At 43.3% G+C, this 14603-nt stretch overlaps 1 protein-coding gene across 2 annotated transcripts in view; it reads left to right on the top strand.

Annotated features, from left to right (window-relative positions):
* The window catches only part of ZNF697 (zinc finger protein 697), an 80016-nt gene that overhangs the window by 40127 nt on the left and 25286 nt on the right, over window positions 1-14603 (top strand). The window contains exon 1 of one of the 2 annotated variants that reach the window (XM_054454542.2): window positions 10987-11232. The exons of the other annotated variant lie outside the window; for it this stretch is intronic. The gene's annotated coding sequence lies outside the window, so the exon portion shown is untranslated. Of the gene's footprint in view, window positions 1-10986; window positions 11233-14603 lie in introns of those variants that run through there. 2 annotated transcript variants of the gene reach the window in all.

Below are 14603 nucleotides of genomic sequence, written 5' to 3' on the forward strand. Positions count from 1 at the left end.
TACTTTTTCTGAAAGTGCTATGAGGATAGCAAGACCACTGGTGGCATATGAAAAGTGAACTTTACTTTTTAGTCTAAATGCTTAATGGTAATTCCTTCATAGCAAAAATGTATTCACAAATCACTTGCAGAATCTATACACAGGAATATGTTTTTAAAGTTTCTCCTGTATTAGTTATTTATTTATTGGCTCTCATATTAATAAAACATTTGCCACATTTCTATAGTTTTTGTTCTCTCTTCAGTTTTCAATTGTCCAATTAGATAATCTCAATGGGAGATATACTAAATGAATTAAAATTAATAGTCTAAAAAATATCTTATTCCCCATGCTATGCCACACATTGTCCAGTTTCAGAATTCAACTGCTAGCTTCTGGTCTTCTTGGGATTGGGATAGGACTCTAATTACACCAAGAAACATGCATGTATATATCGCAGATAAATCTGCAGCCCTAGGAGTGTTTTTACATTTCTATCCAAAGACACTTCCTTCTTAAGTGGGAGTAAAAACTAATTTACATTTCATCACTTGTGTTGCAGTGTTGGTAAAAACTTGAGTTAAATAGCACTGAATCTCTGATTAATTCCAGTAATATTTTAGTGCCTCCATGAATTGAGGCCTGGGGGCAGCTGAGTCTGCCCTTAGTCTGGTCCTCACTTTGTAACCATGCTCATGTCACTGAAACTCTCTAAACTCAGTTTTCGCATCTGTAAAATGTGGATATTAATATCTACAGAATCTACTTCATAGGGCCACTCAAAGCTCAAAGGAAATAATGAATGTGAAAACATTTTTGCAAAGAGGACGATGTTGGACATGTGTAGGCTATTATTTCACTAGTGAAGGAGAATATGAGATTATTAAAGAAATATTGCAATGAGAATCCTGTCTTACAAGACTCCTTGACTTCTTGTCAAACAACTCTCTTAAATCCATGGTTCATAATATATGAGGGAGTGGGGTGTTATTGGAGAGAGCAATGGCTTGCCAATGTGTGACACTAGGTCAAGTCTCCAGCACTGTACTAAACTGAAATGCATGAACTTGGGTAAATCACTTAACCTCTTCAATTCCTTCATTTGTAAAATTAGATGTTTGGATTAAAACCCTTATGTATTCTAGAAGTATGGATAGCGTGCTTCTCAGATTGAGATACTTAGGATTTGCTGAAATATGCATACTGCAAGCCCAAGCACTTGTCTTCTTCTTCTTCACTGATGTATCCTACAGTGTCATACACTAGGCCTGATATATAGCAGTGCTCAGTAAAAATATATGTTGAATATAAGAATGACAGTTCAATCACTGTATCAACTGATTTATTGGTAATTTTATATAATTTAATGTACTTTTATTTCTTTCAACAAAGGTGAATGGTTAAATATCAAACTCCATGGAATTAATAAGAGCTACTTTTCTGAGACTTATTACCTAAGTAAGTCCACAAGTCCAAAAAATGATTCTGATTTTGGTTTGAAGAAAAAGACCGGCATGCCTTAAAAGGGATGTAATATTTAAATTCAGGATTTTCTGGAACTTGGCTCTATTGCCTTGTCTATGCAATTTCTTCCAGCAGTAAAATGTTAAGATCTAAAACAGCCAACTTTATTTTTACTCCTTCCCACCCTCACCCTCACCACCTCATCCTGGACCCATTCTGGCCTTCCAAAATGCTCTGTAGCTCTTCTGAGTGACAAGTTGTTTCTAGGCTCAGGATCTTTACACTTCAGATTCCTTTGACCCCAAATCACTTCCCTCCTTCCTCTGTACCTGGCCAACTCCTCCCCATTCCAGGCTCAGCTATAAACTTTGTCACAAAATGTTTTCTCACCCGTAAGACTATGGTAGGTGCCAGTAGCACTCTGGACATTTTTCTAAGGTAATGTGTCTACATCAGGTCATTTATCACATTAGATTGTCATTAAGCAATTAATGTGAAGAAGGTCAGAGCACAGACACTGGAACTACACTGTTTGGGTTCTGAGCCAACTAGAAGATGAAATGGGGAAGGAAGGTAAATTGGGTGAGGGTGATAACAATAGTACCTGCCTCATAAGGTTGTCAAGAGTGTTGAATGACTAAAGGGTTCATATACAAAGCATATTGAACAAGGTTTAGCACACAGTATCAGAATCAGCAAGTACTAGAATACCTGAGATTCTGATTCTTGCACTAAATAATATTATTACCTGTTTGGTCAACTCGAGTCTATAAGCTCTTCGAGAGTAGAAACCATATTTTATTCATTGTTGTATTCCTAGCACTGTAAATGCTCCATAAATATGTATTGAATAAATAGATTTATCTTTTCTCCTTCACTGAAGCCATATCCCCTTAGTTGATCAGAAACAATAAACCTGGTGATGAAGCCACAATGCTCCCAGAGAAAAAACTACTAGGTGGGGAGTACTAGTCAAGTCAGTTAGATGCCAAAGCAGTTTTATTCAGAATAGGAGAAAGCTTTGGTGACACCACTTAAAAAGCTGAGACTGGTGGTACATTATAAGAAAATTAGCATGCCAATGGAAGTGAAACTGAGACTACTGAGTGTAGACACAGTAAAAGAAAACAAAGCAGTTTACTGCCTCGTTCAGCCTACAGGGACGGAGTCATTTACTTTTAGTCTATCTACTGGTATAGTGAGGCGTATGTCATTACTGTGATACTGTGTCCACTGTCCACACTCCTAAGCATGGCTCACAATGGCATTCTGGGTCCGTTCCTACTTCTCCAGTGTCAGGCAATGTCCTTCATTTCAGCTGCCCTGTCCCACCTTTCACAGCATTGCAGGTCTTTGCCCTTACCTGAAGCGCCTAGCTCCTCCCTCAGAAAACCTACCTCTATGCTTAAGACTTGGCTCAGGTGTCACCACTGGGGAAGCAATTTCTGACACCCCCAATTTCTTCAGCACCCATTATCTGCTATGCAAGCTCAGTGATAACAGCTCTGTCTCCTTCCGTGATTATCATTCTTTCACTGGATTGCACTCATGGCTTGAGTCTTCATTTTGGTGTCCCTCGCGCTGAGCACTGTGCAGGGAAGAGAGCAGGTGCAAATTAACACAGTACATTTTCTACTATTGAATGAATAAATGGATGGAACCATATTTTGTTCACTGTTGAAGGGATAGATGGATGGGGCTTCCTGGCTTTCCCTTTCACACTCTCACTCTGAATGTTCCCATTTTTTCTTCTTGTCACGTGGACTTAAATTCAGCCTCTGAATCCGACTGCCAAACGATCTTGGGTAAATACAGCCTCTCAGAGCCTTATTTTCCTTATTTGTGAAATACAGATTATGTAAATATTAAACAAATTAGATGGTTCCTGGTTTATAACAAATTTCATGTAAATGATCAGACCATCTGCAAATAACAGTTTTGTTTCTTCATTTCTAATCTTTATACATTTAACTGTCTTTTCTTGTTGGGTTGGAATAGATTTCCAGCACCAAGTGAAAGAGTAGCAGTGATATTGAGCATCCTTTTCCTGTATCTAATCTGAGAGAGAGAGAGCATCAAAAACTTCTCCATTAAATCAGATACAGATTTGTTTTCAAAGCTTAGTAAACGAAATATCTTTCTAGTTTTTGGAGTATGGAGGTGAGTAAAATCTACACCTTGACCTATATTATCTGCTTTTCCTGCAACTCACAATTGATTTTCCTTCTCTTCCCAACCTTGATGGATTAGAGGTTCCAGGCTATATGAAGTCCAGCAAAGAAACAGTGTCTTGGCCTTTAGCTAGGAGAAACATTTGTAGAAGGCAGGCTGTTTTAGAGCCAGTCTTCAGCCCAGCTAATCCCAGTGATAACATCCCGTCCTCCCCTCCACTTCCTTTGGGAAATACTTTCACTTTCCCCTTCCCTAAATTCTCCTCTATGGAATAAGATATACTTCAAAATCTGAACATGTTAATGAAATATGCACTCATATATATATTGTGTTTCAATAAAAATTTACTTTGAAAAAGTATATCCGTGAGAAATTGTCCACAAATGAACAGTGATGTTCCTCACAGCTGCTTTAAAAACATTCATTAAGTGTATTCAGCAAATTTCTTATGAGTTCCTACTGTAAAAGCTGAGCACAGTGTTGGACTCTTGGGACAAAATTAGGAATGATACAGACATGGAGATCCCTACTCTTGTGGAGTTTCCAGCTAGTTTCAAGAGCGAAAACAAACAAACAAACAGGTAAACAGAATTTAAAGTGTTTTGAATAGAATAAAACAAAGGACTAGCAGAAAATAAAGGGGGCTACTTTGGATAGAGTGGCCAGAGAAAATTGCTATAAAGAGGTGACGTTTAGGTTTAAGATGAGAAGGAGCTACCCACAGAAAGGCTGGTGCTGGAGGTGGAGTGTTGACTCCAGGCATAAATGGGGGAAAGGCCCTGATCTGGGTGGGAGTACAATGCAAGTCTTAGGACTTAAGATGAAGCAGCTAAATGCCACCAGGACACAAAGCAAAACATAAGATTAGAAAACCAAGCTGTATGTTACCTACTAATAAACCAACCTGGCTAAACAATCACTTTAAGGATTGAATTTGTTTGTTTGTTTGTTTTTGCTAGAGACCAAGTCTCACTTTGTCATCCAGGCTATAGTGCAGTGGCATGATTAGAGCTCACTGTAGCCTTGACCTCCGGGGCTAAAGCAATCCTTCTGCCCCAGCCTCCCAAGTAGCTGGGACTACAAGAATGCACTACCATGTCCAGCTAAATTTTTTATTATTATTTTTTTTGCAGAGATGGGGTCTCATTATGTTGCCTAGGCTGGTCTCAAACTCCTGGGCTCAGGGGATCCTCCTACCTTGGTGCCCCAAAGTGCTGGGATTATAGGTATGAGCCACCATGCCCAGCCTTTTTTTTTTTTTTTTTTTTTTCCCGAAAGAACCAATACAAGAATGAAAACATTGCTGAGTTCTCCCAATAGGCACTGACTGATCCATATGTCCCCACCATTTATGTGCTAGAAAGTGGTCAGTTTACCACACATAGTCCTAATTCTCCAGCCTGGATTATGGAGTTAGAGAGCTAGCAGTGGGAACCACAGTGTCTCTAATAAGGAAAAGAACATTTCATTGGAAGCTATTTTTCATGTGAACCTACCCCTTTTCCTCTGTCTTCTTCTCACATCCCTCTTTCCTGAGTAACTTCACCATGAAAAATTCCAAAAAACATTAAAATTCTGAGTTTGCTCAGAACTATTTCTGTTGAACTAGGCAAAAATCCAATTCAAATCAGATAAATAAAATGGTGGGGGAGGAGAATTTAGTGGTTCCCAGAACTAAAAAGTGCAAGGATAGATTTCGAAATGCTTGGAATGAAGAGCTCAAGTCAATTTCTCTTTTTCTGTGTCTCCCTGTCTCAGCTCCTCCACTCTCTGTATTGACTCCACATTCAGGCTATACATTCCAGCACATTCAGCTTAAAGTTATTTTTTCAACTAGCAATTCCAACAGAGAAAGAAGCCTTCTTTGATTTTATCTTCTGGGTCATATGCCCGTCTCTGACACAATTACTGGTCTGTGAACTATGGGAGGCACTGATTGGCCAGGCCTGGGTTATAGATCCAGCCTCAGAACTGGGCAATGAAGTGGTAGAGGTAGGGAAAGATAGACCCTCTTCCAGACAAGACTAAAGTTGAAGGAGGGGTGGTTCCTCAGAAGGAAAATTAGAGTGCTGTTACAAGAAAGTGGGAATGAATGCTGAGCCATCAAAAAAACAGTAGCCACACTCTACAGTCCATCTCTTGGCTTCCCTTTTTCCATACAGTTTTTAAAATGCCCCCACTTAATAGCACGCAATTATTCTACATATGCATGAAAATGCATTCGCCCACAGTCCAAAAGGTAAGTGCATTTTCACATGTCTAACTCGTTTCATTTGTCTTGTTTTTTCTTTGTGTCTAGCTCCTAGTCCATTACCGTTAAGTGATTTTCATTCTCTCTTTCTGACAACATATGATGAAACTACAAATCTGATACTCCCTACATAGTCAGTATAAAACAGTAGAGGGTAAAATTGAGTAACTCCTACAGGAAAGCAAGGAAAGGGTAAATAATCAGTACGGAGACTGTACCATAGGATGTATTACATTCTGCTGATTCGAAATAGCAAGAATTATCTGCCTCACAGGAACTGAGTTCTTTGGCCAATTTAGCTACCTTCAGCTTTACTCTCAGAAACGATTCCTGTTGACTATTTTCCTCCATGATCACAACTGTAAAGGGAATTGAGGAGGATTCCCGTTCTTGGGACTGAATTGTTTTAGCCACCCCCCACCTTCTCTTGTATTTCAGAGGTATGGAGTCTATCTATGCTCTAGACCCTGTCCTGGGAAGTTTCTGTCTTTTAAGGAAAAGCCTTAGAGATGACTCATTTTAACAGTCTTCAGTTTAACAGCCACCATCTTGGCCTCTGCGTAGGGCAACTTGAAATAACTATCTTCAGGTGAGGAGGACTAATGGAGTGGCCTTTTGATGCAAGGTGGTGTCCTGGTGGATAGCTCTTTAATTAGGGTGACCTGCTTTAGAGCTGCCATCTAGGTGTAATTATTAATAGCACCCATACTCACACTCAGAATTGTCCCATTTTGATAAGAAATTATATGGTCACCCAATTAAAATGGGGTTAATTCTTCCCTTCCTCTGGCAGGAACAGCACAGCAGGAGGAGTTTGATGTAGACTCAGGAGACAGTCTTTCTATTATCGGTTTTTTACCGTATGCCTTTGCTGTCACTGTGCAAGAGGCAGAGGATTTTAGTTTTCCAACGTGGCGTGGCTCAATATATCTGACTCCGGACCATTTGGGTTTGCTGGCTACTGGTAGAAAGAGAATCTTTTAATCACACTGTAATTTTTTCCTCTCTGCTACTACATAGGCCAGTTTCAACATTAGCATGGCTTTTTCTTTGGAACATTTATAAAAACTATAAGTAGACCAAACTCTCTAAAACCCTGACATTTGTCAGTCAAGACCTCTCAAACTCCACCCTGGAAATGCTGGGGTCTGAGACCTCTCACTCAGTTTCCTGGCTACCATATCACAAGAATTTCCAGTTCTCTAGCGTGGCACAGAGGGATACTTCCTACTTTCACCATTCCTCAACTCAGCCAGTTTTACATTTAAGGATCTGCACTACAGCATCCCACTTCCAGCTATATAGAACTCTTTTGGCTGCAAGAGATAGAACTTAACTCAAAATAGCTTAAGCCCAAAAGGGAATGTTTTGGCTCATGTAACTAAAAAGTCTAAGGGTAACTTGGCTTCAGGCATGATCAAACAAGTCATAAAAATTTGCTTATGCATACATCCCTTCCCACACCCCTTTTCTCAACTTTGCTTCCTTTAATAGCTTATCCCTCATACAACACTGAATTGGCTAATTGGCAGGTCTTGATCACTACCTGCCAATGAAGTGGAGGTGAAGATGGGCTCTGCCCTTCTCTAAACCACAAGACCTAAGGGTGGAAATGTGTCTTTTTCCCAAAGGTGCTGTTACCAAAAAAAGGGAAAGGGATGCTTGCTAGGTTAAGAAAAACAGCAGAGGTCCATCCATTTTATACTTGAAAGCTTAAAAAAATGTAAGCAAATCTGTCCAGGCTCAACTCTCTGTTTGAAAGATGAGGATGAGAATCATTATTTACTTTGCCTCAAAGTGGAGAAAGAAGAAGAAGAAGAAGAAGAAAGAAGAAGAAGAAGAAGAGGAAGAGGAAGAGGAAGAGGAAGACGAAGACGAAGAGGAAGATGAAGAGGAAGAGGAAGAGGAAGAGGAAGAGGAAGAAGAAGAAGAAGAAAAGGGCAAGGGCAAATTTTTTTTTAGTTTAAAAATGAAATGAAAATCCACAGGCTTGAAAGTTTAGACTTTCTTGAAGTTGCGGTGTGCCTTTCCAACCTATTGTCAACTTGGAAAAGACTTAATCTTCAACAGCGGAGGAAGCCTCCATTCTCTCCTTTCATTCACTTGTCTGTCACCTTCCCCTGAGGGCCTCAAGGGCAGGAGAGAGCATATGACAAGCAGGAAAGAAATGCCATTTCCTTCTGGTTTCAGACTCTGCGTATCTTAGCTGGGAATGTGCAGTTTGTTCATTTCAATCTCAACATTTTCAACACTAAGTTGCAGGAATTAGTTAATTCAACAAGTATTTGTTGAATAAGAATCCTTTATCCTCTTTCTTTCCTCATTGTTACCCTTTGCTTCTCTCCAAGACTTTTCTCATCAGCATTTAAACATCCTCAAGGCTCTCTCATCTTAAAAACCAAACAAATAAAACCCCCACAAACAGAAGAATGTCCTTTGATCCCACTTCCTTCTCAGCTACCACCCTGTTCACAACCAAATTTCACACACTGCGTGTCTTCTTTACCGTCTGTATTTCCTCCCTCCCAAGCCTTCCTCCGACCACTCCTGTCCACTCCTGCCACTCACTGGAACAGAAGACTTATGGAAAGAGCCCCACTTTTACAGAACATGAACCCCAGTATAAGGCAGCATTATAGCCCTTAAACACTGTGAAGTAATTGTGTGACATCTGTCTTTTCAACTGGAGTGTGGGCTTCTTGGGGGTAAAGACACAGCTGGTAGTTCCTCAGTAAAATATCTTACTGTTGAATGTTACATGTCTACTCCAAACATGGAGACTAGCATGAATAAGTGTTAAACAAAACTTTGTTGAAGTAATGAAATAACTGGGATTGGAGACAAAAGGAAGGGACAGGTTTGGAATGGCGTGAAATAATGAGTTAAAGTTCAATTATTCTGAGCTTAATTTAGAAGTGTAGGAGAAGGAGGAGAGTGTGTTGTATTAAAAGCAAGGCAAAAAATAGCTTCGATGGGCAATGTTACATGTTAAATGCTACAAGCAAGTATATCATGTTTTTCAGATTGAACGCTATTAGAGGCTACTTGATTTGCAAAACAATAATCAATTCTTTGGGGTGGAGATGGGGAGATTAGTTTCACTGGAACGTTACCAGGTTGAGAATGTGAAGGAGCAGTAATTTGTAGGGTCCAGAAAATGCAAGGATCACAGCACAATTAATTTAGGTGGACAGTCAACAGAGTGGGCATACAACAGGACCTTTAGGGTGGGCATACAACAGGAACTTTTGGGAGGCGGACAGTCCTATCTGCAAGCTTCTCATCAATTCTACATTTTAATCCAGCCCATCTTATCCCTGTGGTTAAGGATCTCTAGAAAAAGAGAACTCTAGCATAAACTTTACTTAAATGTAAGCTAAACCCTTCACCCAAATGTTTTAATCATATGGATTTAAAATGTGAAATGACAAGTGGAGGTGACACGTAATTATAACCTTATTTTTTGAAACAGTCTCAATCTGTCACCCAGGCTGGAGTGCAATCACAGTTCACTGCAGCCTCAAACTCCCAGTCTCAAACGACCCTTCCACTTAAACGACCGAGTAGCTGGGACTACAGGTACGCGCCACCACACCCGCTATTTATTTTATTTTACTTTTCGTAGAAACAGGGTCTCACTATGTTGCCCAGGCTGGTCTTGAACTCCTGGGCTCAAGTGACCCTCCCACCTCGGCCTCCCAAAGTGCTGTGATTACAGGCATGAGCCACCAAGCCCAGAGACTTTTCTTTCTTTTTTTTTTTGAGACGGAGTCTCACTTTGTCGCCCAGGCTGGAGTGCAGTGACATGATCTCAGCTCACTGCAAGGTCTGCCTCCCAGGTTCACGCCATTCTCCTGCCTCAGCCTCCCGAGTAGCTGGGACTACAGGTGCCCGCCACCACGCCCGGCTAATTTTTGGTGTTTTTTTTTTTTTTTTTAGTAGAGACGGGGTTTCACCTTGTTAGCCAGGATGGTCTCCATCTCCTGACCTCGTGATCCGCCTGCCTCGGCGTCCCAAAGTGCTGGGATTACAGGCGTAAGCCACCGCGCCCGGCCTCCCACAGACTTTTCTATCTGATTACTTTTCAAACACATTCTAGAGCATCCTAGAACTTGTCCTTTCCTAATTCAGTTTATTACATTCTGCTCATGCTCCTGGAGAGAATACGGCTTTTAGTCATTTAGTCTCTATGTGGTCCTTCCTTGATTTTCTAAGGGTCCTGAGTCTGTGGTCCCAGAAATAGACAAAAACCTGTGCAGGGCATCATAGACTCTTGCTAGGCTGGAAGTAGAGTTCCTCTCTTGTAGCCAATGTCCTCTTCTCCTCAACCTTCCACTTCCCGAAATACACACACTCAATATACAGTAGCCAGCACATCTGTTTTATAGGACCAAGAAGCTGAATCCTAAAGGTTAATGAAGGAAAGATACGCAGAAAGTCCAGCACTTTCCTAATTCAGCAGCACACAGGTTTTCACGTCTAATATTTAATTTACATAATTTATTTTCAATCCCAATTTAATTGCTTTTCTTGAAAAGATGTTTGGGACAAGGCCAACAATGGAGGGAGGAATGTCACCGGGTCGGGATCTGGAATCAATCAGCTCTGTATGGTTTTAAAGATGAAGCGCCAAGATCTTAAGGAACCTGAATTCCTGGTGAGCAATCAAGTTCTTTAATCGGCCCCCAGCAGTATGTCAACGGCGTAAAAGTCAAAAAGAAAATCTATTTTAAAAGATAGATTTCGTGTTTTTAGATTAATTTTTAAAAAGCGAACCCATCGCAAACTTCCTGGTTTTTAAAGAAAAGGCCTCTCCCACCGCAGAGCCCTCCCGCACCATGGGACAGCTCAGCGGCAGCGTCCCACCGGCTGCCCGCAACCAGTGCCGCGAGCTCAGAGTGCGGCGCTGGGATCTCGCGTCCTCCCGGGCAGCAGGCTCCTCGAGCGCCGCGGGGCGGGGCGTGGGGCAAGACCCGCCGGCTGCTCCCTTCCCCACAGCGCTTAGGGAAGCAGCGAGCGCCTTTCCTCCTGTCCCAGTGTCCTAGCCTGGCCGGAGATACCTCCAGGGCGCCCGCTGCTGCGGTGGCAGGAAGTCCCCGGGAACTACAAATCGAGGCATGCTGGGAACATTCTCCCGCTCCTCCCAGGAAATGTCCTTTGTCCAGCCCTACAGGAAGCCCCAGTGAGGAGTCAGCCGGGCAGCCAGCCAGCGAGCCAGCCAGCCAGCCAGCCAGCCAACCAGCCAGCCAGCGGGCCACCCAGCGGCCGCTGCAGCCGCCGCCGCACAAGGGCAGACGCGCTGCGGTGCGGGGCTCGGGCCGGGGCGCTCGGTGCCCTAGCTCCTCGCCGCGCCAGCCGCCGCGCAGGTAGGAGCGTGGCTGTGGCTGGGCTCAACCGCCTCCCGGGGATGGGGCTGATCGGGACCAGACCCGACCGCTGCGGGGATGGGGTGTGTGTTCGAGTGCGGTGGCGGAACGGCTGGGCGAAGTTGTGCCTCGTAAAGTGGACCGTTGTCCGCTCCCCTGGGGCGCAGGGCCCCGGGCTTATGGGGTGCTCTCGAGCCCCCAAAGCCGGGACTGAGCTCCCTCAGGGGTATGTGGCGAGGGGCGGGGAGGAGGAGGCTGAGACATGAGGGAGGAGACAGCGATGCAAGAAGGAATAGGACCGTCCCGCCGACCACCGAAGGGGGCATCAGAGACCCTCGGAGAAACCAAGCCCAGGGAGGAGCTTGGAAGGCAAGGAGAAGGTGAAGGGCTTTGTGTGCAGCTGTGGACCTTGACGGACTGCGCTCTCCTTGCCTTGTCTGTCCGTGCCCCCAGCCCCGCTAGGGCTAAGGGAGGGTGGGGGGCTCCGAGAAGGGCAGGAGAGAGGCGGCAGGTCATCTTGGGTCCTAGTGAATGAAATGGGTGCCTCCCTTTTCCTCTCTTCTCCATTCTAGCCCACTCAGATGAGCGGCTTTGGGGCTGCCATCAGATCGAGCAAATGACACAATAAGGACGGGTGGGTGGAGAGATGGGCAGCAGCTCGCAGCCCAAGAGGGGTGGCCGTCTAGCCCCGGGAGGCATTCCAACCACACATGTCCATGTAGGTAGGTGGTGGGGTGGTGGGCAAAGCTGGAACCTGCACCTCGTGGGGATGCCGAGGCTCAGGATTGTGCATGGAGGCACGCGTGAGGCGCGTGTTGGGAGGAGTGGGTGAGTAAAAGGTTGAGGGGGAGCAGCGACACAGAGGCGCTGAGTGTACCTTACGGCCAATGTACATTATGGCCGTGCATCGGGAACCGACTACCACTTCCTCTGGGACTTTCCACGATTTTCCTTTTTCTTAACCGCCCCCTCCCCCCCGCCACTGCCCTGCCTCCCCCACAGGAGTGAATCACCCACCCCTTGCTACATGAACCCTGGGCTGAATTGAAGTTGGTGATGTATCCCTGTCCTTGTAGCGGGCATGTTTGTCCTTAACCTGTAGGATGACACCGATACTCCGCATCCCCTACTGCGTTACCCTCCTCCCTCAAGACTGAGCGTCTGGTAAATGCGGTTGGATAATGGCTAGCGAGTTAAATATCTTTGAGTAGCTGTGGTGGATGAGTGGGCAACTTTGAACACAGTCGAAGTGTGACTGTTGTAACTGAACTCAGCATGCCTAAGGGGCCACACTCACTATCTCTCCTTTCTCCCCTCACCTGATTTTTTGTTGATGCCCCCAACTGTTTACCTTCTTCTCTCAACAAGCCAACATGTGGATATTATTTAATGTGGAATACGTTTGAGGAACCAAATGAACCTTTAAGAATGTCACTTATATGGCCAGGCAGGAGTATGCAAGACTCATGGTCGAAAGCATGATGCTGTAGGGCATGGAGAGAGCCCTGAGCCTGATATAAATGGCTTTCGAGGTGAAACAAAACATTTCTTCCCTAGCTTCTTTGGGAGAGATGAGGCATTTGAACTGAGATAAAGAATGGAATCGAGAAAAAAAAAAACCCAGTTGTTTAGGATGAGGGCATGAGGATAATGAAGTGGAGGGAGGAGACTCTGTGAATTTAGATGATTTCTAGTTAGACCATATTGGCCGTGTGTGTGTGTGTGTGTGTGCGTGTGTGTGTGTGTGTGTGTGTGCGCGTTGGAAGTGGGGGTTGTTGTTAAGGGAAAGTTGATGCCAAAAGTTCAGCCATGCCCAACAGAGAATAAGATGGCATCCTATTGAACAAGATCATAAATATGAAGTCAGGCTGCCCTTTACATTACACAAAGGAACACATAGATGGCTTTTCAGAACTACTGGGATAGAGGGGTAAATGGATGCTAGTCAGACAGAAGAACCGGCTGGATTGATGCGGCTGGATTGAAGTGGTAAATAGTGACCTCACATCAGCAGCATGACTGAGGCTCATGGAGTTGCATCACATTTCCTCTCCCTCCCCCACCAAAACTCTGAATTTCCTCAGAATCTACATTTTTTGCCTAATTACTAGTGTCCTGTGAAGGGAAGGAGAAAGGGTAAAGGTTGGTTGCAAGGATGATAAACTAAGGCAAGAAGGAGCTTGTCTGCTTATGTAGAAAGAAAAAAATAGCTGCAGTGTCAGTAAGAGGCCTGGAGCTTGAACCTATGTCAGTACCATATGGGCTTTTCTTTGTATCTAAGATCCTACTTCTTTTTTCTTTTCTTTCACCTGCCCCTTAACAGGTTTCTCAGTACCACACACTATGTAGAGTTAATATAATCAACAAAAGTAACTCCTTACTTTGGGATTTAAAATTCTTCACAATTCAGTGCCTACCTACCTCTCTCCTTTACTGGACCTGTGCCACCCCAATTTACCTACCCATCCTTGGAGCAAATAGCTCCCCAGTCCTTGAAGATGCAACAGACATTCTTGTACCTCTGTGACTGTCAGGTTGAACCCCATGCTTGCTGGACATCCCTGTACCTGTCCCTAATTATTTTTGTACATATCCTGGCCCAGCTGATTAGCTCCCTTACAGAACTCTTCCCAAACTTTGCAGTCAAAATTCATCTTACCCCTTGGTAATTTGTATTATTTCAATGACACCTGCTTTAGGTGTTAATACCTAACAAGTGCCCAAAGGATATTTGATTTGAAAACATGAATAAATCAAAGAACGAGTGAAAGGATAAAAAAAATCTTAATTATCTTGCCTTTTCTTTAGAAAATGGGATGGAGCCTTTCTCATAGACCTGTGATGATTCATTGCAATTGTGAAAATAAAGCACCTAGGACATGCCAGACTGAGGCTTTTCCTTTTGCTCCTGGGTTAAGAGACCCTAAAAGTACCCATCATAGTGTCTAGTACAAGGACATTCACAAAAAGTTTGTTGAATAAGTTCTTTGCCAGCCTACATTTTAAACTCTCAGGCAGAATATGGAGTGGATTAATCCCAAGCAAATAATCAACAATTTTTGTCATTGTCCTAGACTGAAGTAGGTAACTGTTTCCATTCAATTATGAAGGTGCAAAGTGCTCATTAGAAAAGCAGCACTACGAAGACTGTCCTGCTATTTGCAAGTAAGCCAGACATTTGCCATGCCATTTTTATTTTTATAGCCCAAGCAATCTATGAGGATTAAAATGTAGCATATAGAAATAGAAAACAAATCAGACTTTCAAATTTTCCCCAAAGACACTACAATTTAGTAGTCCCTCACTTATCTCGAACTGGGCAATTTTTCATGCTTCTTTTTATGTGATTACAATAATAGTCTCCACTTACT

This window comes from Pongo pygmaeus, chromosome 1 (assembly GCF_028885625.2).
Source record: "Pongo pygmaeus isolate AG05252 chromosome 1, NHGRI_mPonPyg2-v2.0_pri, whole genome shotgun sequence".
NCBI lineage: Eukaryota > Metazoa > Chordata > Mammalia > Primates > Hominidae > Pongo > Pongo pygmaeus.